General features: G+C 44.6%; 1 protein-coding gene across 5 annotated transcripts in view; it reads right to left on the minus strand.

The window, feature by feature from the left end:
• Positions 1-13138, minus strand: part of LOC112261015 (neurexin-2-like) — a 935354-nt gene extending 922216 nt beyond the window's left edge. For all 5 annotated transcript variants that reach the window (XM_042328452.1, XM_042328453.1, XM_042328454.1 and 2 more), the window contains exon 1: positions 12965-13138. The gene's annotated coding sequence lies outside the window, so the exon portion shown is untranslated. The remainder of the gene's footprint in view (positions 1-12964) is intronic.
• Positions 13139-13799: the final 661 nt, after the last annotated feature.

Below are 13799 nucleotides of genomic sequence, written 5' to 3' on the forward strand. Positions count from 1 at the left end.
AAAAGGATTTCGAAGTTAGTCATTTCCACTTTGAAATGTCAGACTTGATTTCCCCTTACTAAAAATGTATGAACTCCTACAAAAATCTCCATGAATTATAATCCACATAACAATAAACATTTCTGTTTATGCAGGATTATTTTCTGTAGTAGGAAACTGGCTCAAATTAAGATCTGTCACCCACAATCGCACTCACACACAGACACACATTCTCGCACACTCACACACTCCAACCTATGAGTGTAAGCTGACCCCACACTCACACAAAAGAAACCCAACAAATCGCAAAAGGTAGAAATGATGGCAGCCTTTAATTTGACATCCGGGGGGCCATTACTCTGCTCAAGATGTTGTTTTGTCCTGGGATGACATCCCTGATGGAACACTACGGGGTCCTGAGGGGTAAGACACGGGGCCTCGGGAGGAGAGCTTCGCATTAACCCTTCCCTGACAATCACCCCTCGTCCTCTAAATATGACTGGGAGACTCAATTCAACCCATGACACTGTTAATGCACTAGCAGTCACTCCAGCCCAATGTGTGTGTGTGTGTGTGCGCGCGCGCGTGCATTGCCCAAGAAACTGCTCCTCTCCCCCTCTGTCAGTTTCTCAGTCACGTACCCCTCCGAGCATCACTTCCCAGCCGAGGTAAACACGCTGCGGCAACGGATGACATTTAGGTCGTCGACACATTGCGGCCACGTGTACACTAGCGAGTCCTTCCACTAACATTCCATTTCATTCTCTAGCGTGTTCTACAAAGGACACTATGGGTCAGTTGCCAAGACACAGAGGAATCCTAGTCCTGGACTAAACAGCTTCTTATAGAGACTCTCTATTGAGCTAGCTTTTCACTCCAGGACTAGGCTGAACCTGTACATATGACTAACCAGGATCCAGTGCAGCGGCTCACTCTACGAAAGCAAACGTGTTTAAAATAGGTTGAATTCTATAGGGAAGTAGGACAATGCCGCATCCAGTGTGCAGTGGAGTGGATCAAGGCCAAATGCATTTGAAGTCTCTAAACTCTGATGCATTCACAGGACTCGCAGGTAATAAAGAAATCCTGTCGGACATAAAAAACGATTGTCCAGGCGCTTCAATCAAAAATACAGCTCTACTATTTGCTAGAAGCTACAGTACAACTAGTATTCAGCAGTTTGAGCATAGCAGTGACTCTATCTTTTATCTCTACTCTACATGCTGCAGGAAATATTTAATGGTTATATGGCCCGGCCTCGCCCCATATTTTATGGAGCAGCGTTATCGCTGAACTGAACTATGATAACCTGGGTAAGGAGTCGAGGAGAGCCTGCCTGCCAGTCTACCTCGGATGAGGTTGACACATCAAACCCCTTCACAGGAAGCAGGCAGCCAGAGCGCAGAGCAGGGGCTGCCCGGGGAGCTAAGGGCCTCTGCAGTAAACAGCAACATGTTTAGCATTTAACTTCAGTCTGGGGGGGGCGATTTCTGTGGGTGGATGTGTTTGTGGATGCCCTCTCCCTCTACCCTGCTCTTTTAATAATTATTTCTCTAATATTCCCCTATTTCTCTCTCGGTGGATCGCCCATTTCCTACCCACTCTGGCTCTCTTTTTCTTTAATCCTATCTTCCTTCGCTCTGTCGCTCTCCCTATGTGTCTTGCGCTTTCTCTCTCCCTCCCTCGCTCTGTGTGGGGGATGCTCCCCTCTGGGCTTGCTGCTCTCTGACGCAGCGCTGCAGCATATGAATGAGGGATGAATTGTAAAGGCAGAGCAGAGCCAGCCAGGGGAACCACATGGGGGGGGGGACCACAGCGGGGGTGACCTTAGGTCATCTAATGTCAAACCTCAGGGTGCCCCTCACCCCCCTCTTTTCATCATGACTTTGTTTAGGGAAAGGGGGATACCTAGTCAGTTGTCCAACTGAATGTATTCAACTGAAATGTGTCTTCCGCATTTAACCAACCCCTTTGAATCAGAGAGGTGCGGGGGCTGCCTTAATCGACATTCACGTCTTCGGCACCCAGGTAACAGTGGGTTAACTGCCTTGCTCAGGGGCAGAACAACCCATTTTTACCTTGTCAGCTCGGGAGATTCGATCCAGCAACCTTCCAGTTACTGGCCCAACGCTCTAACCACTAGGCTACCTGCCGCCCTGTTTAGTGAGGAAGAGGGTGAACGCTCTGCTCCTCTACCTCCTCCCCCCTCCTAGAATTAGCCTCTCCCCTGCCTGTCATGACAGGCATGACACATCATTGTGGTTAGTGGGGGTGTGAGGGAAATCAAATGTTCTCCTCTTCTTCCAGCTCCTCCTCTATTCCTCCATCCCTCCCCCTCCACCTCTTACTCTCCTGGACCTGATCTCTCCCTCCCTCCGTCTCGCCCTGTCTGCTAAGTCACATGTCAACCTTGATTAAAAGCCTTCCTAGCTTTTGACCTCTTTTCCCCCCGCGCCACCCACCTTCCGCCCTCCACAAATCGGCAGATCAGGAGCAACTCTATCCCAGTGAGCTCACGACCTTGGCGGGGACAACACACACACACAGACTCACTCACACACACAAACGACTCACCAGGGCCATCTGTAGGAGTGTGAAAGGCATCAGCTGCCACTTCAGCAGACTGTGATTACTCTTTGCCAGGTCACAGGTGCTGCCCAGGGATTTCACCCCCATGCCACCGCAAGCCACCATGCCATGCAGGGCATCCTCTAGCTGACCGTGCTACAACCTCATAACAGCCTGGCATGGAATACTTTGAATAACAATAATCGAGAAAAAAAATTGTGCCCATGACATTTTCTTGGTAAAGAAAAAGTCAGGGTCCTGGCTATGAAGTCTACTTTACAGTGGATTACTATAATTCAGGGGTGTTCATCATCCCTTTCAATGGCGATTTGAAATTGCAGTCATATTAAAACACTATTATTTTATTTATTATTTATTTAACTACGCAAGTCAGTTAAGAACAAATTCTTACTTTCAATGATGGCCTAGGAACAGTGGGTTAACTGCCTGTTCAGGGGCAGAACGGCTGATGTGTACCTTGTCAGCTCGGGGATTTGAACTTGCAACCTTCCGGTTACTAGTCCAACGCTCTAACCACTAGCTACCCTTCCGCCCCAATACAGGGCCCAGTTTGACCCGGTCAGGTCAAGCAGTCAACAAAAAGGTCTTGGCAATGATGTCAGATTTACAAAAGGAAGGTTATTATTAACAACATCATATAGGCTGGTTAATTCACATAATACATTCAGTTTACACCCCAGGGATACTTTCTAAGCAGTTTACCTGATGTAAAACTCAATGGCATTGTATGTACACACAATCAGGAGAATTACACAAAAAAAAATAGGATTTTGATCATCTTTATCAGAACACCAAATTACACTTCCATCGCATCTGATCTGATCACAGTATTAGCATGTCTCGCCCTAAGCCCTGATTTTGGCTGATCGCAAGTCTGAGTTGATTAAAAAGCAGTGTGTGGAAGAAAATGCTACTCTGTCACTGTGTGTGTGCATTCCTGCTTGCGTGTGTGTGTGTGTGTGTGTGTGTGTGTGTGTGTGTGTGTGTGTGTGTGTGTGTGTTTACGTGTCTGCGAAATCAGTCATCATCACAGCAGCATGTCCTCTCCCCAGGCCGTAAACCCCACCACTGGCTTTACACAGGTCAATCATTAATACTGTCTCCTGCTGCCTCCTCCATGTTGGCCCTGGGAGCCAACCCGACCACCCGCACTTAATGGATGCTTACCTTCAAAGACCTCAGTTTCTCCCTCCATAACAACAGAGAGTAAAACTCGGAGTGAGGAATAGAGATGGAGAAGGAGAGGTAGAAGGGAGGGGGAGGGGGGCGCTGGGAGGGAGGGGCGGTCCTGCATCAACTCACCTATAGAACAATAGGAAGTTTGCACACACAGACACACACAGAGAGACACACACACACAGCAGCTGCACCACAGCTCTAATCCATCATACACTCCCGTCGGTGGAGCTGAGGTGCTGAAAGCACAAACTCGCTGCTCTGATCTGGGTTAGGAGAGAAGAGTTGGAGTAGGGAGCTGTCCAATGTACTGAAATCAGAGGAGCCATTAAACTAAAGCCACAGCACAGCAATAGCTGTCCATATATGTGTGGTGCTGAATTTGCAATATTGTCCTTCCTAGACTAGAAGGAGAGTGTGTTTGGGAATGGAAGCTGTCCATGGTGCTGAAATCACTGGGGGCAGTAAACTGAAGTCACAACAGGAGCTGTCCATATATGTTCGGTGCTGAAATAGTACCAATGGACCAGAAAGGAAGTGTTTGTGGTGAGGCTCTGTCCATGGTGCTGAATTTAAAAATTATAGTCCCAGTCTTTTATTTATTTATTTAAACTTTATTTAACTAGGCAAATCAGATTAGACCAAATTCTTATTTACAATGACGGCCTACCAAAAGGAAAAGGGTCCCCTGCGGGGACGGGGGCTGGGATTAAAAGGACAAAACACACATCATGACAAGAGAGACCACAACATTGGTTACTACATGATTCCATATGTGTTCTTTCATAGTTTTGATGTCTTCAATATTATTCTACAATGTAGAAAATAAAGAAAAACCCTTTAATGAGTAGGTGTGTCTAAACTTTTGTACATAAAGATATGCTTGCACACACAAGCAGAGCCACGCATGACACAACACTATCTAACCATCATTGTTGTTCTCCTTCATCCCTTTGTTTTTCGCTGAGTGAGTCCTTTGCAGTATAATTCTGAATGGGTATTTGTGGAGAAGAGTGGTGCATGGGTGAGAGGAAAACTACTACAACACACACAAACAGTTTCCACTGGACCATAATCGGAATATGCCTTAGCAAGACGTGCATTACCTACTACTACTGTCACTGTTATAGAAAACATGCAGTCCCAAGTGCCATATGGAAAACGCCATATCATTAGAGCCATGATTAATGAAGCAAGACGTCGACAGCAGTCCAACAAGACGGTAACTATGAATAATTTAGGACTTACACTCGAATGTGTTGAGGCAAACCACAAGGGACTACTAAAGTAAAGCCAGAAGACTGCAGGCAGCTTACACGCAATCAACCTAAACCGTTCCAGGGAGGTTCGCTCGGAACAAAAACCAACCAGCAAGAAACAGAGATGCAGTAGAATCAACAAAGAGCAAGATGAAAAGGTCTGAACAATACTGTTTCTCCCTCCATTTACTTTTTCCCCCCGTTGCCATGAGGGAGCTAGCCAAGTCTTGGAGATTTATGTTTGGCAACAGAACCACAGGGTTACACACTGAGCAGTGAGCAACTAGGACAATCTGCCGGTCTTGCAGATCTTACCCAGTCTGGGAGCCTTGGAGAAAATTGCTTGGCAAGAGCCTTGAATCGATAAACCTTCCGAAAAAGTTTGGTGGGCTTGGGAGGAGCTGACCTTTCTCTCCCCACAACGTCTGTATTTACACGCTGTGTGTCTGTGTGTCTGTGCGCGCGAGTGCATGTGTGTTTCCCGAATGCACGCGTGTCAAATGGCATGAGAAGTAGAGGGGACAGAGATCTTGATGAGACTGGCCCGTACCAGCAAAGGGAGAGAGGGAGAGACAGAGTGCAACAGGGGAAGAGAGATAAGGAGAGAGGGGGAGATAAGGGGAGACAGAGTGCAACAGGGGAAGAGAGAGAGGGGGAGACAGAGTGAAACAGGGGAAGCACTAGTATTTATAGAGTCCGAGAGAGGAGAGCTGTCAGATCGGGCACTGATCTGGAGCCTGGGCAAAGGAACCACACACACACAAAACACATTTGCACCACAAACATCTACACACACACACACACACACACATAACTGGAGTGTTATTCTGGGTCCTCACCAGGGAGCAGAAGCACAAGCCACCACCAAAACAGTTCACACACCGGGCCAAATGTTGAATCACAGCAGATTGAAGAGGGAGAAAACTGCTGATAAATATGTACTCTGCCATTGGGAAATTAATGGAATATGAACTTGGATCACAATATGTGCTAAAACCCTATTAATAACTGCTGATAAGAGAGACACGGGTCCCCCCCAAAAATGGTGATCCCTGATAATCCATCTTTGGATGGAGTTTGAGAACCGGAGAGGGTTGTGGGAATGTTTGGGGGACGTGGTGTTGATGAGAAACACCATGGAGAGTTATTATGAGGAGAGCATGTGTGGACTGTTAAGATACAGTGGTAGTAGGTACAGTACATGTCATGGATGCACTTTGGTGATCCCTTATGTATATTCAGCGCTCGGGCTTATTTCACTAATGCAAGGCATCGAAAAGTACATAATGCTGGAATATTGAGTGAGATTGGATCCCAAATAATGAATAAACCCTCAAGTACTTCAGATTGGAGTCAGTCAGAAATGTTCTAAACCAATCAGACTGGATTGTTATTGAAATGGCGTGGAGGGGGAGAGAGCTGTGACTCGTCTTTTGAGTTACCTCGCTCTCTGGTAGAAGCCTCTGACACATCCCGACCGATCACATCTCAGCTTTTTCCCTTCAAGACCAGAGCACAGAGCGCCCGGGCGGGCAGAACATGGACTACTATGACACAGCCTCAATCGCCCCCGACGACCAAAATAAAAACAACACTGGGGCCGCCATTAGAGAAACTCAGAACAACAGAAAGTGACAGTAAGACGGGTCATCGTGCCCCTGTCAGAAGAGTTTTACTTTTTTTAAAGTATAATATATATATATATATATATATATATATATATATATATATATATATATATATATATATACACACACACACACAGCAATTTGAGGACATTCAATTGATTTTATTTTTTATTTTCAAAATTTCATGGCCAAGACAGCAAGTCACCACTTATCCATTTATACACCTAATCTCATCTGACTCATCACAAAGGTGACGGGATGCATATAATTGCATGACCTCACTCGTTCATCCAATGTCCAATGGTTGTGTGTAGTCTGTGAATGGGTGTCATACCTGCCTGTGTTATACTATGCTCCCTTGTCATCTCCAATCAGAATCCAGCAGTATCTATGATGGGCTGGTGCTGATTAAGGCACGCTCTTTGCACAAACCCAATAGAGGCCATCGTCGCCCCACTGGCCCATTCTAAGAGGCCCCATTGTGGCTGGTGAGCACCTCACCCTCTCCTGAAGAGGACCCTTTGTGCTTCTCAAATAGGCTTCCCTTGCAGCCGCATGAAGGGAAAAAAGTGCAACTCTCTGATATTGTGCCACACAACCAGTGCGTATCTCAAACACTATCGCCCTCCTCAACCCCAGGCCACCTGTCTCATTCTTCCCAAGTGTGGGGACAATCTAGACCTCATTTCGTCCAATGAATAGCATGGAAAGGTACGGGTGAATTCTGGGATTGAGCTATACTGTGACTCGATCCCTCTCGCAGTCTGGGTGAAGGGAACAACCTATGTGTTCCTTCTTTTCTTCCGTCAGAATGATTTTGTGAAGGGGTACACAGGAGCAGACGACTGAGGAGACAGAGAGAAGGGACTGGCAGACAGAACAAAGAGAAAGTATTGTATTGTGTCCTTGGCTGAAGCTCTCCATCTCCGAGATGAGTCACGTGCAAGTCACTGCTAAGAAACAAAAGATCACCGTGATCTAGACTGACGATTGTGAACCTTTCCCTATTCCCTCCGAATTTCCGGGTCCATCTATCCAACTTTTAAGAGAATCCATTTTACAGTGAAGGATTGATGTCTTATTTTAGCTCCGACGACATCGGCATGGATTCAAGACTGTGTCCGAGGCTTGGTCACTCCTAAGTAGGCAGCTATCAATATCAGAAAAAAATGAGTAGAGTACAACTCTATTGATATTGAACGTCACCAACTGGAATGGATGCAAATCTACTACTCTACTACTTGACTGTCTCTCTTCCAATACACACTGCTTCCAGTACCTAATGTACACAGTACACAACAGACAGTACACAATGCTTCCTTATAACCATAACCCTTTCCAATCAGCAACAATTAACATGTCCCATTGGCTCCTCCTGTTGAAGTGGTTCGTTGGAAATGAGTACCCGAAGACAATTGACTGATCTTTCCAACCAAGGGGCAGATAAGCTTGTGAACTCCTATAAAGTGTAGTGTGTTAGCATTGGCGTTGGATTACTGACCCCCTCTACAGCTAACGGCGCTAACAGTCGATAAGGGGTTTATTATATTCTGACCTCTTAAATCCTCATTATGTAACAAGTTCTCGTGGCGCATTATGGGGCCAAATGGGATCTATTACCTGCCGGCATCTAAACACTTCAACCACAGTGCATTAAAACATCTTTTTACCACTGTGTCTCAAAAAGGTAATGTCCCCAGGGCGGTGGCAAACCTAATAAATCATCAACGGAGCGCTTACGTCATTCTGTTTGCCCAACAGTTGCCCTTCCGAAGGCAGGCGAGGTGGAGTATTTTTAAACCAGAGAAAGCAGCTGTCTTTTTGTACTGGAGTAATTTAGGTTAAATAGCTCGCTGGAGGGTGCTAACGCGATGCGTCACACCTGGAATGCAAACCCCAAACACCCAGGTCTGGTGAGTTCTAAAGATCTGTGTTATTATGACAGCAGAAAGTGGAGGAGAAGGAGGAGGGAAAGGAGGATAAAAGCATGTAGCCTCCACCTTGTCTTTATTATTGATATATTTTTATGCAAATAGTGTATATCAAATGTGGCTTTTGCCAGAGGTAAATGAGTTAATTGGCTATGCGTTGCTGTTTTGGGGATAACTCCGAAATGAAAAGGTTTTACTTCATTCAACTACTCAGAAAATCGTGTCATGCATGATTAAACCATACTTGTGAAATCCGGTGAATGAATTACGACCGAATCTTGGTGGAATTATAGATGTTTTTTTCTTCATTGCGTTTATACGGTACAGGGGCTTTTCAACTGCAGTCCCTTTGGTGTATCAATTAGAAGACCAAAGGCAAATTCTGAGAATATCCCTTTGTCGTTCATCCACCAAATCACGGAAAGAACTTCAAAACATAACATCCCCAAAAAGCCCCCAAACCAACTGCCTGCCATTATTCCTTGTGGCATGACTCCTTCCAAGCCTACCATTCAATCCTAACCAGCACATCCAGAGGGAAGTACCCGATCAGATCAATCAAAACTCCACTCCATATTCTCTCTTTCAAGGATCCAGCCAATCAGTGTGGAAGACAGTGAGGGGTCTTTAAGTACATTGCTACATCATAGGGCCTTCTCCATCAGAGGCCTCCCATAACTCCCTCTGCTCTGCTTAAATCAAGGCACTGACTGAGACTGAGGCTGGAGCAGACAGAGCAGGCAGGCAGGGCACGTCTCCCCTCATCACAGACACATAGACACAAATGAGGGAATGGAGTGTGGAGGTGGGTGGAAAGAGGGGTCATTGTATTCCGTACCATCCCCTTATCTTTGCAACTGAAAGTGTCTGCTTGTCTGCCTTGTACCTCCCCCTCAGCACGTCTGCTCATTCCTTCATTGGATGGAGGGATTGATGGAGGGATGAAAGAGTAGGAGTAGAGAGTTAATGAGGCAGATTGCTCTCGTCGCTGCGGTGTTAGGGATTACAGGGAGATTACCGTGCCTGATTCTCCCTCTCTCGTTCCTTGCGATCCTCCTCCTCGCTCTCTTTCTTCCTTTCTCTCCCCCTCTCTCCCTCCATCCCTCCCTGACAGTGATGAACCAGAACAGGAGGTCATGCCAGTGTCAGCCTAGCGATGGCCTAGCGATGGGGCACGTCTCAAACGAGGTGCGTGAGAGGCACCCGTGATGTCTGTGTCAGGGAAAGGGCAGCTATTTAGAACACAGTGGATAGTATTCCGGAGGCCTCGTGTCTGACATCTTGCTTTATGAACCTCTCCACTACAGTAGAATACCAAACAAAGTATCCTGAAATTAATCACGTGGTTGACATTTTAGAGATGATGCCCCTCTCTTGCCCATTATCAAACCAGTATAGAGAAGAACAGAATATGATATAATAGAATGCAATACAACACAATAGAACTTATAGGTTGTGGGCCTACTTCCTCAAGGTACGTGAATAAGTCAGATTTTCAAAAAGCCTAATTTAGAGGCTATCCAATGTACCAATGCATGCTGATTGCAGAGGCCTTTAAACGAGGCTAATTATTTGAGTTCAAACACTGGCAGATTTGTATGGCCTTTTGTACTCAGGAAAGCTGCATGTCAGTGGATAAGAGCAAGCAAAGCTAGGCAGGAGACCTTAAAATTCCATTTTTGCACTCACAGAATAACAAATGGTGAAAAGGTCTGGAACAATTATTCAAATCAGCGGGAATTTGCAATTATTATAAGTCATCTCAGCCCACAATAGCAATGTTAAGCACCCTCCATAAAGCACAGTGAGTAAAACAATAGGGAGAAAGTGTGCACATAGGCCCTACAGTTCATCCTCTGTTGGCAGCACCACCGTGTTAAATATGTAGGCATATTAGAAGAGATGCTAATTAGGGGCTATTAATTGACTATTCACTCACTGTCAGTCAAAACAGCTTTAGAGGACACAAAAGTCAATAGCATGGCCTGAATGCCCTGAAAGAGCACTCCGAATCAATAGCTTGTGACACAGCGATCACATTTCAAATGGTTGAATTCATTTTATTGGTTGCATTTCCCTTTAACACAATGGTGAGAGGAGCTGGTCATGCAAGTGATTCATGGAATATTGTTTCAACTTGGTCAGCTAAAAATCAACCTAGCCGAATAACATCCCAAGCTGAAATAGATAGTAAGAAGAAGAGAACAAGAACATAATAGATCTGAGGAGTGGTATATAGGCCATGCAACTGGCTATAAAATTGCAATAGATGCTCTCACTACAGAAAGGCCATCATTACCAATGATTTGTCCCAGGGGTCCGTATTTGAATTAGAAGCCTGTTCGATAAGCGACATACACTACCTAACTTTTAAGTGTGCGTTAATCAACTCCAAGCTTCCAGCCTAGCCCTGGGTATTCCATATGTAGCACTATTGTTCATGTAAAGGTAACCATTAACTGTCGTTGAACACATTATTTTTACTGTATTTTTTATTTTTTTTGGAACTCAGTCGGGGTCTCAACTTCCGTTTGAATAGTAGAATACACAAGGTGCATTTGTTTGTGCATCAGCCGTTTCTCTTGTTATGGCCGTCACTGACAGTCACTCAATTAGCTCATGTCAGTAAGTTAGTCTAGCGGCCAGCTATCTAAACTTGTAGTAATCATGGTCGAATTACCGACCAGGGGTGCCCATTGATTTTGTTAGTCACTCTCACTCAAATATCATATTCAAAAAATGTAAACATTCCTCTCCACCCTATGGCAAATTGTGTTCGCTGTCAGTGTTACCTGAACTAAAATTGTTCAGTTGGCCCAAACTTAAAATAAAGGTTAGGGACACCCACAGTGATTTGAACATACAATGTCTAAAACGGACATATTAGAGACATCAAATATGCAAGTTGAAAATGGTAAAGGCACTGTGGGTGTCCCTAACCTTTTTCCTTCCTAAGTATTTTCAAGTTGGATCTAAGTTTTGGCCAACAAAACATGTTAAGTTCAGCTGACACTTTTACAGTGTAGAATGGCAGGAATTTAGCTGTAAAAATTGTTTTTTTTTTCTCTCCGGTGGCCCCCACCATGATCAAAGATGACCGTTCCTGCCCTAGACGGTTACGCACCCCAGTGGGCTAAGGTATAGCGGCATGGTGAAAAGCATTTCATTCGCAATTGCACATATAATGCCACTCTCTCAAATATGCGTATTTGTCATTAAAAATGTAAACCATGCTATAATTATGTCATCTTCTATATCTGTTTGTAAGTAAATGCAACTAAAATCGTGTTGAAATCATCTTTTGCTGCCAGAATTATAACGCACAATGGTTCAGAGACCGGAGAATGCGTGGCCTCGAGTGGCCTGATTGAAGGTGTTGTGAACCTATTAAAGCCTTAAAATATAATTGTAGAGAGCCAATGAAAACGAATTTAATGAAGCCCATGTTTTGAACTTCAATCGTTCTCTCCTGAGCACCCAAATCGAGCCTCCAGTAAATCAAACCAATAAATGCTTCCTTTCAACGATTTGGAAAAGGTTTCACTAAAGGGAGAAATCGTTATAACGAGAATAGACTGAGAAGAATATGGATGAAGTATTATTATTGTCTCATTCACTGCAGCAAGAAGCATATGACTATGTTTCTGAACTTGGTCCGATACAGCAGCCTTCTGTGGATGTAGGCTAAAGACAGACTGGGCAATAAAAAGACGCACGCGTCTCACAATTGATTCTCGGATCATCACATGTAATATTTCAACCGTAAGTTGTATACATTTTCACAGTAATCACATTCCTCACATTTTTTTTCTGACCCTGTGAACATTTCAACTCACTCCCCTGTGTTTATTTTCTAATTTTTCGGGAATGTAGCCTACTGCAAACTCAAGACCCCGCAGCGATGGTCAAAAAAATGCAAGCGCGAGATATGTTCCCTCCGCCCGAATCCTTTCGGCCACACCAGCAATATGCACGTTTAAAAAGCTATTAGCATCTCTGAAGATGCTGCGTGACAAATTCTGAACCCAGAAAAAAATAACAGCGGTCTGCCCGTTTAGGATATGGTTTATCCCAAAGGACACCGCTGCCAGGTCCGTCTAATCCCCTCCAAAATATTGACCCATTAAGCATTATTCCACCTACAGTCACGAATACATTCTGCTCAAATGAAACTGTGTCTTATCATGACAACTTTCTAGCCTCTCTTTCAACACAAAACATTATTTCAGAACGTCAGTCGACAGCAAAAAGGTCCATAGTCTGACATAACCATGCTCTGATGTTTGTCACGCTGTCGGAACATCCAAATCCAGCTTCCAGCACAGCAGCACTATCAGAAAACGCAGACGCAAAGGAATTGTGACCACAGCTAAATGTATTGTGTAAAAAATTAAGTCCTTACTTGTGTCTTTCTGAAATCCTTCCCGATAACTCTCCAGACTTCAACGGTGTAATATTCCTGGACGTGCCGCTTATTTTGTTATCCAGTGCATGAAGCAGATCAGAATGCTGTTTTTTCTTCTCCAGCTAGCAGATGCGAAATGAGCCAGCCCAGCCGTTCCACCTGCAACCGTGGAATAGAAGAGACAGCATCAGCACCGCACTGGAGCCCGCCCACCGCGACACGCCCGGCCCCAGCTAGTCTACTTCCAACCAAGGCAAGGGAGGAGTTGGAGAAATAGCCCCTTCGGTTTTCTATGGATACGTTTACGCAGGCAGACCAATTCTGATATTCCCCCCACTAATTAGTCTTTTGAACAATCAGATCAGCTCTGATGAAGATCTGATGTGGAAAAATCTGATTTGATTGGTCAAAAGATCAGAATTGGGCTGTCTGTGTAAACGTAGCTCTGGTCATACTAACTGTGAACATTTATGTTTGGGAAAGAGCTAGCCTATGTACCTTACCTCAAGTGTTAAAACAATGACTGAGAATATGGTTCCAAAATGTTAAAACTTCATATATTGTCAGCTAAAAACAGTGGCTGCCCTATGAAAGACATTCAACTGACACACACGACCTACTGGCACACCTTGCCTATTTAAAACGGCAGGTGACCTAATCACTTAATTAAAATGAACAAAACTCAACAGCAATGGGCTTGTTCAATTCGCATAAATGGTAAGTCGTTTAGTTGACTGTTTTATGAATACGAGGGTACTGAAATACAGCACTGAAAAATTGAAGAAATAAATCATAAATAGTATTTGTATAATAGGTTGAGCTGGAGAAGAAA

Source organism: Oncorhynchus tshawytscha, linkage group LG10, assembly GCF_018296145.1.
Source record: "Oncorhynchus tshawytscha isolate Ot180627B linkage group LG10, Otsh_v2.0, whole genome shotgun sequence".
Classification (NCBI taxonomy): Eukaryota; Metazoa; Chordata; class Actinopteri; order Salmoniformes; family Salmonidae; genus Oncorhynchus; species Oncorhynchus tshawytscha.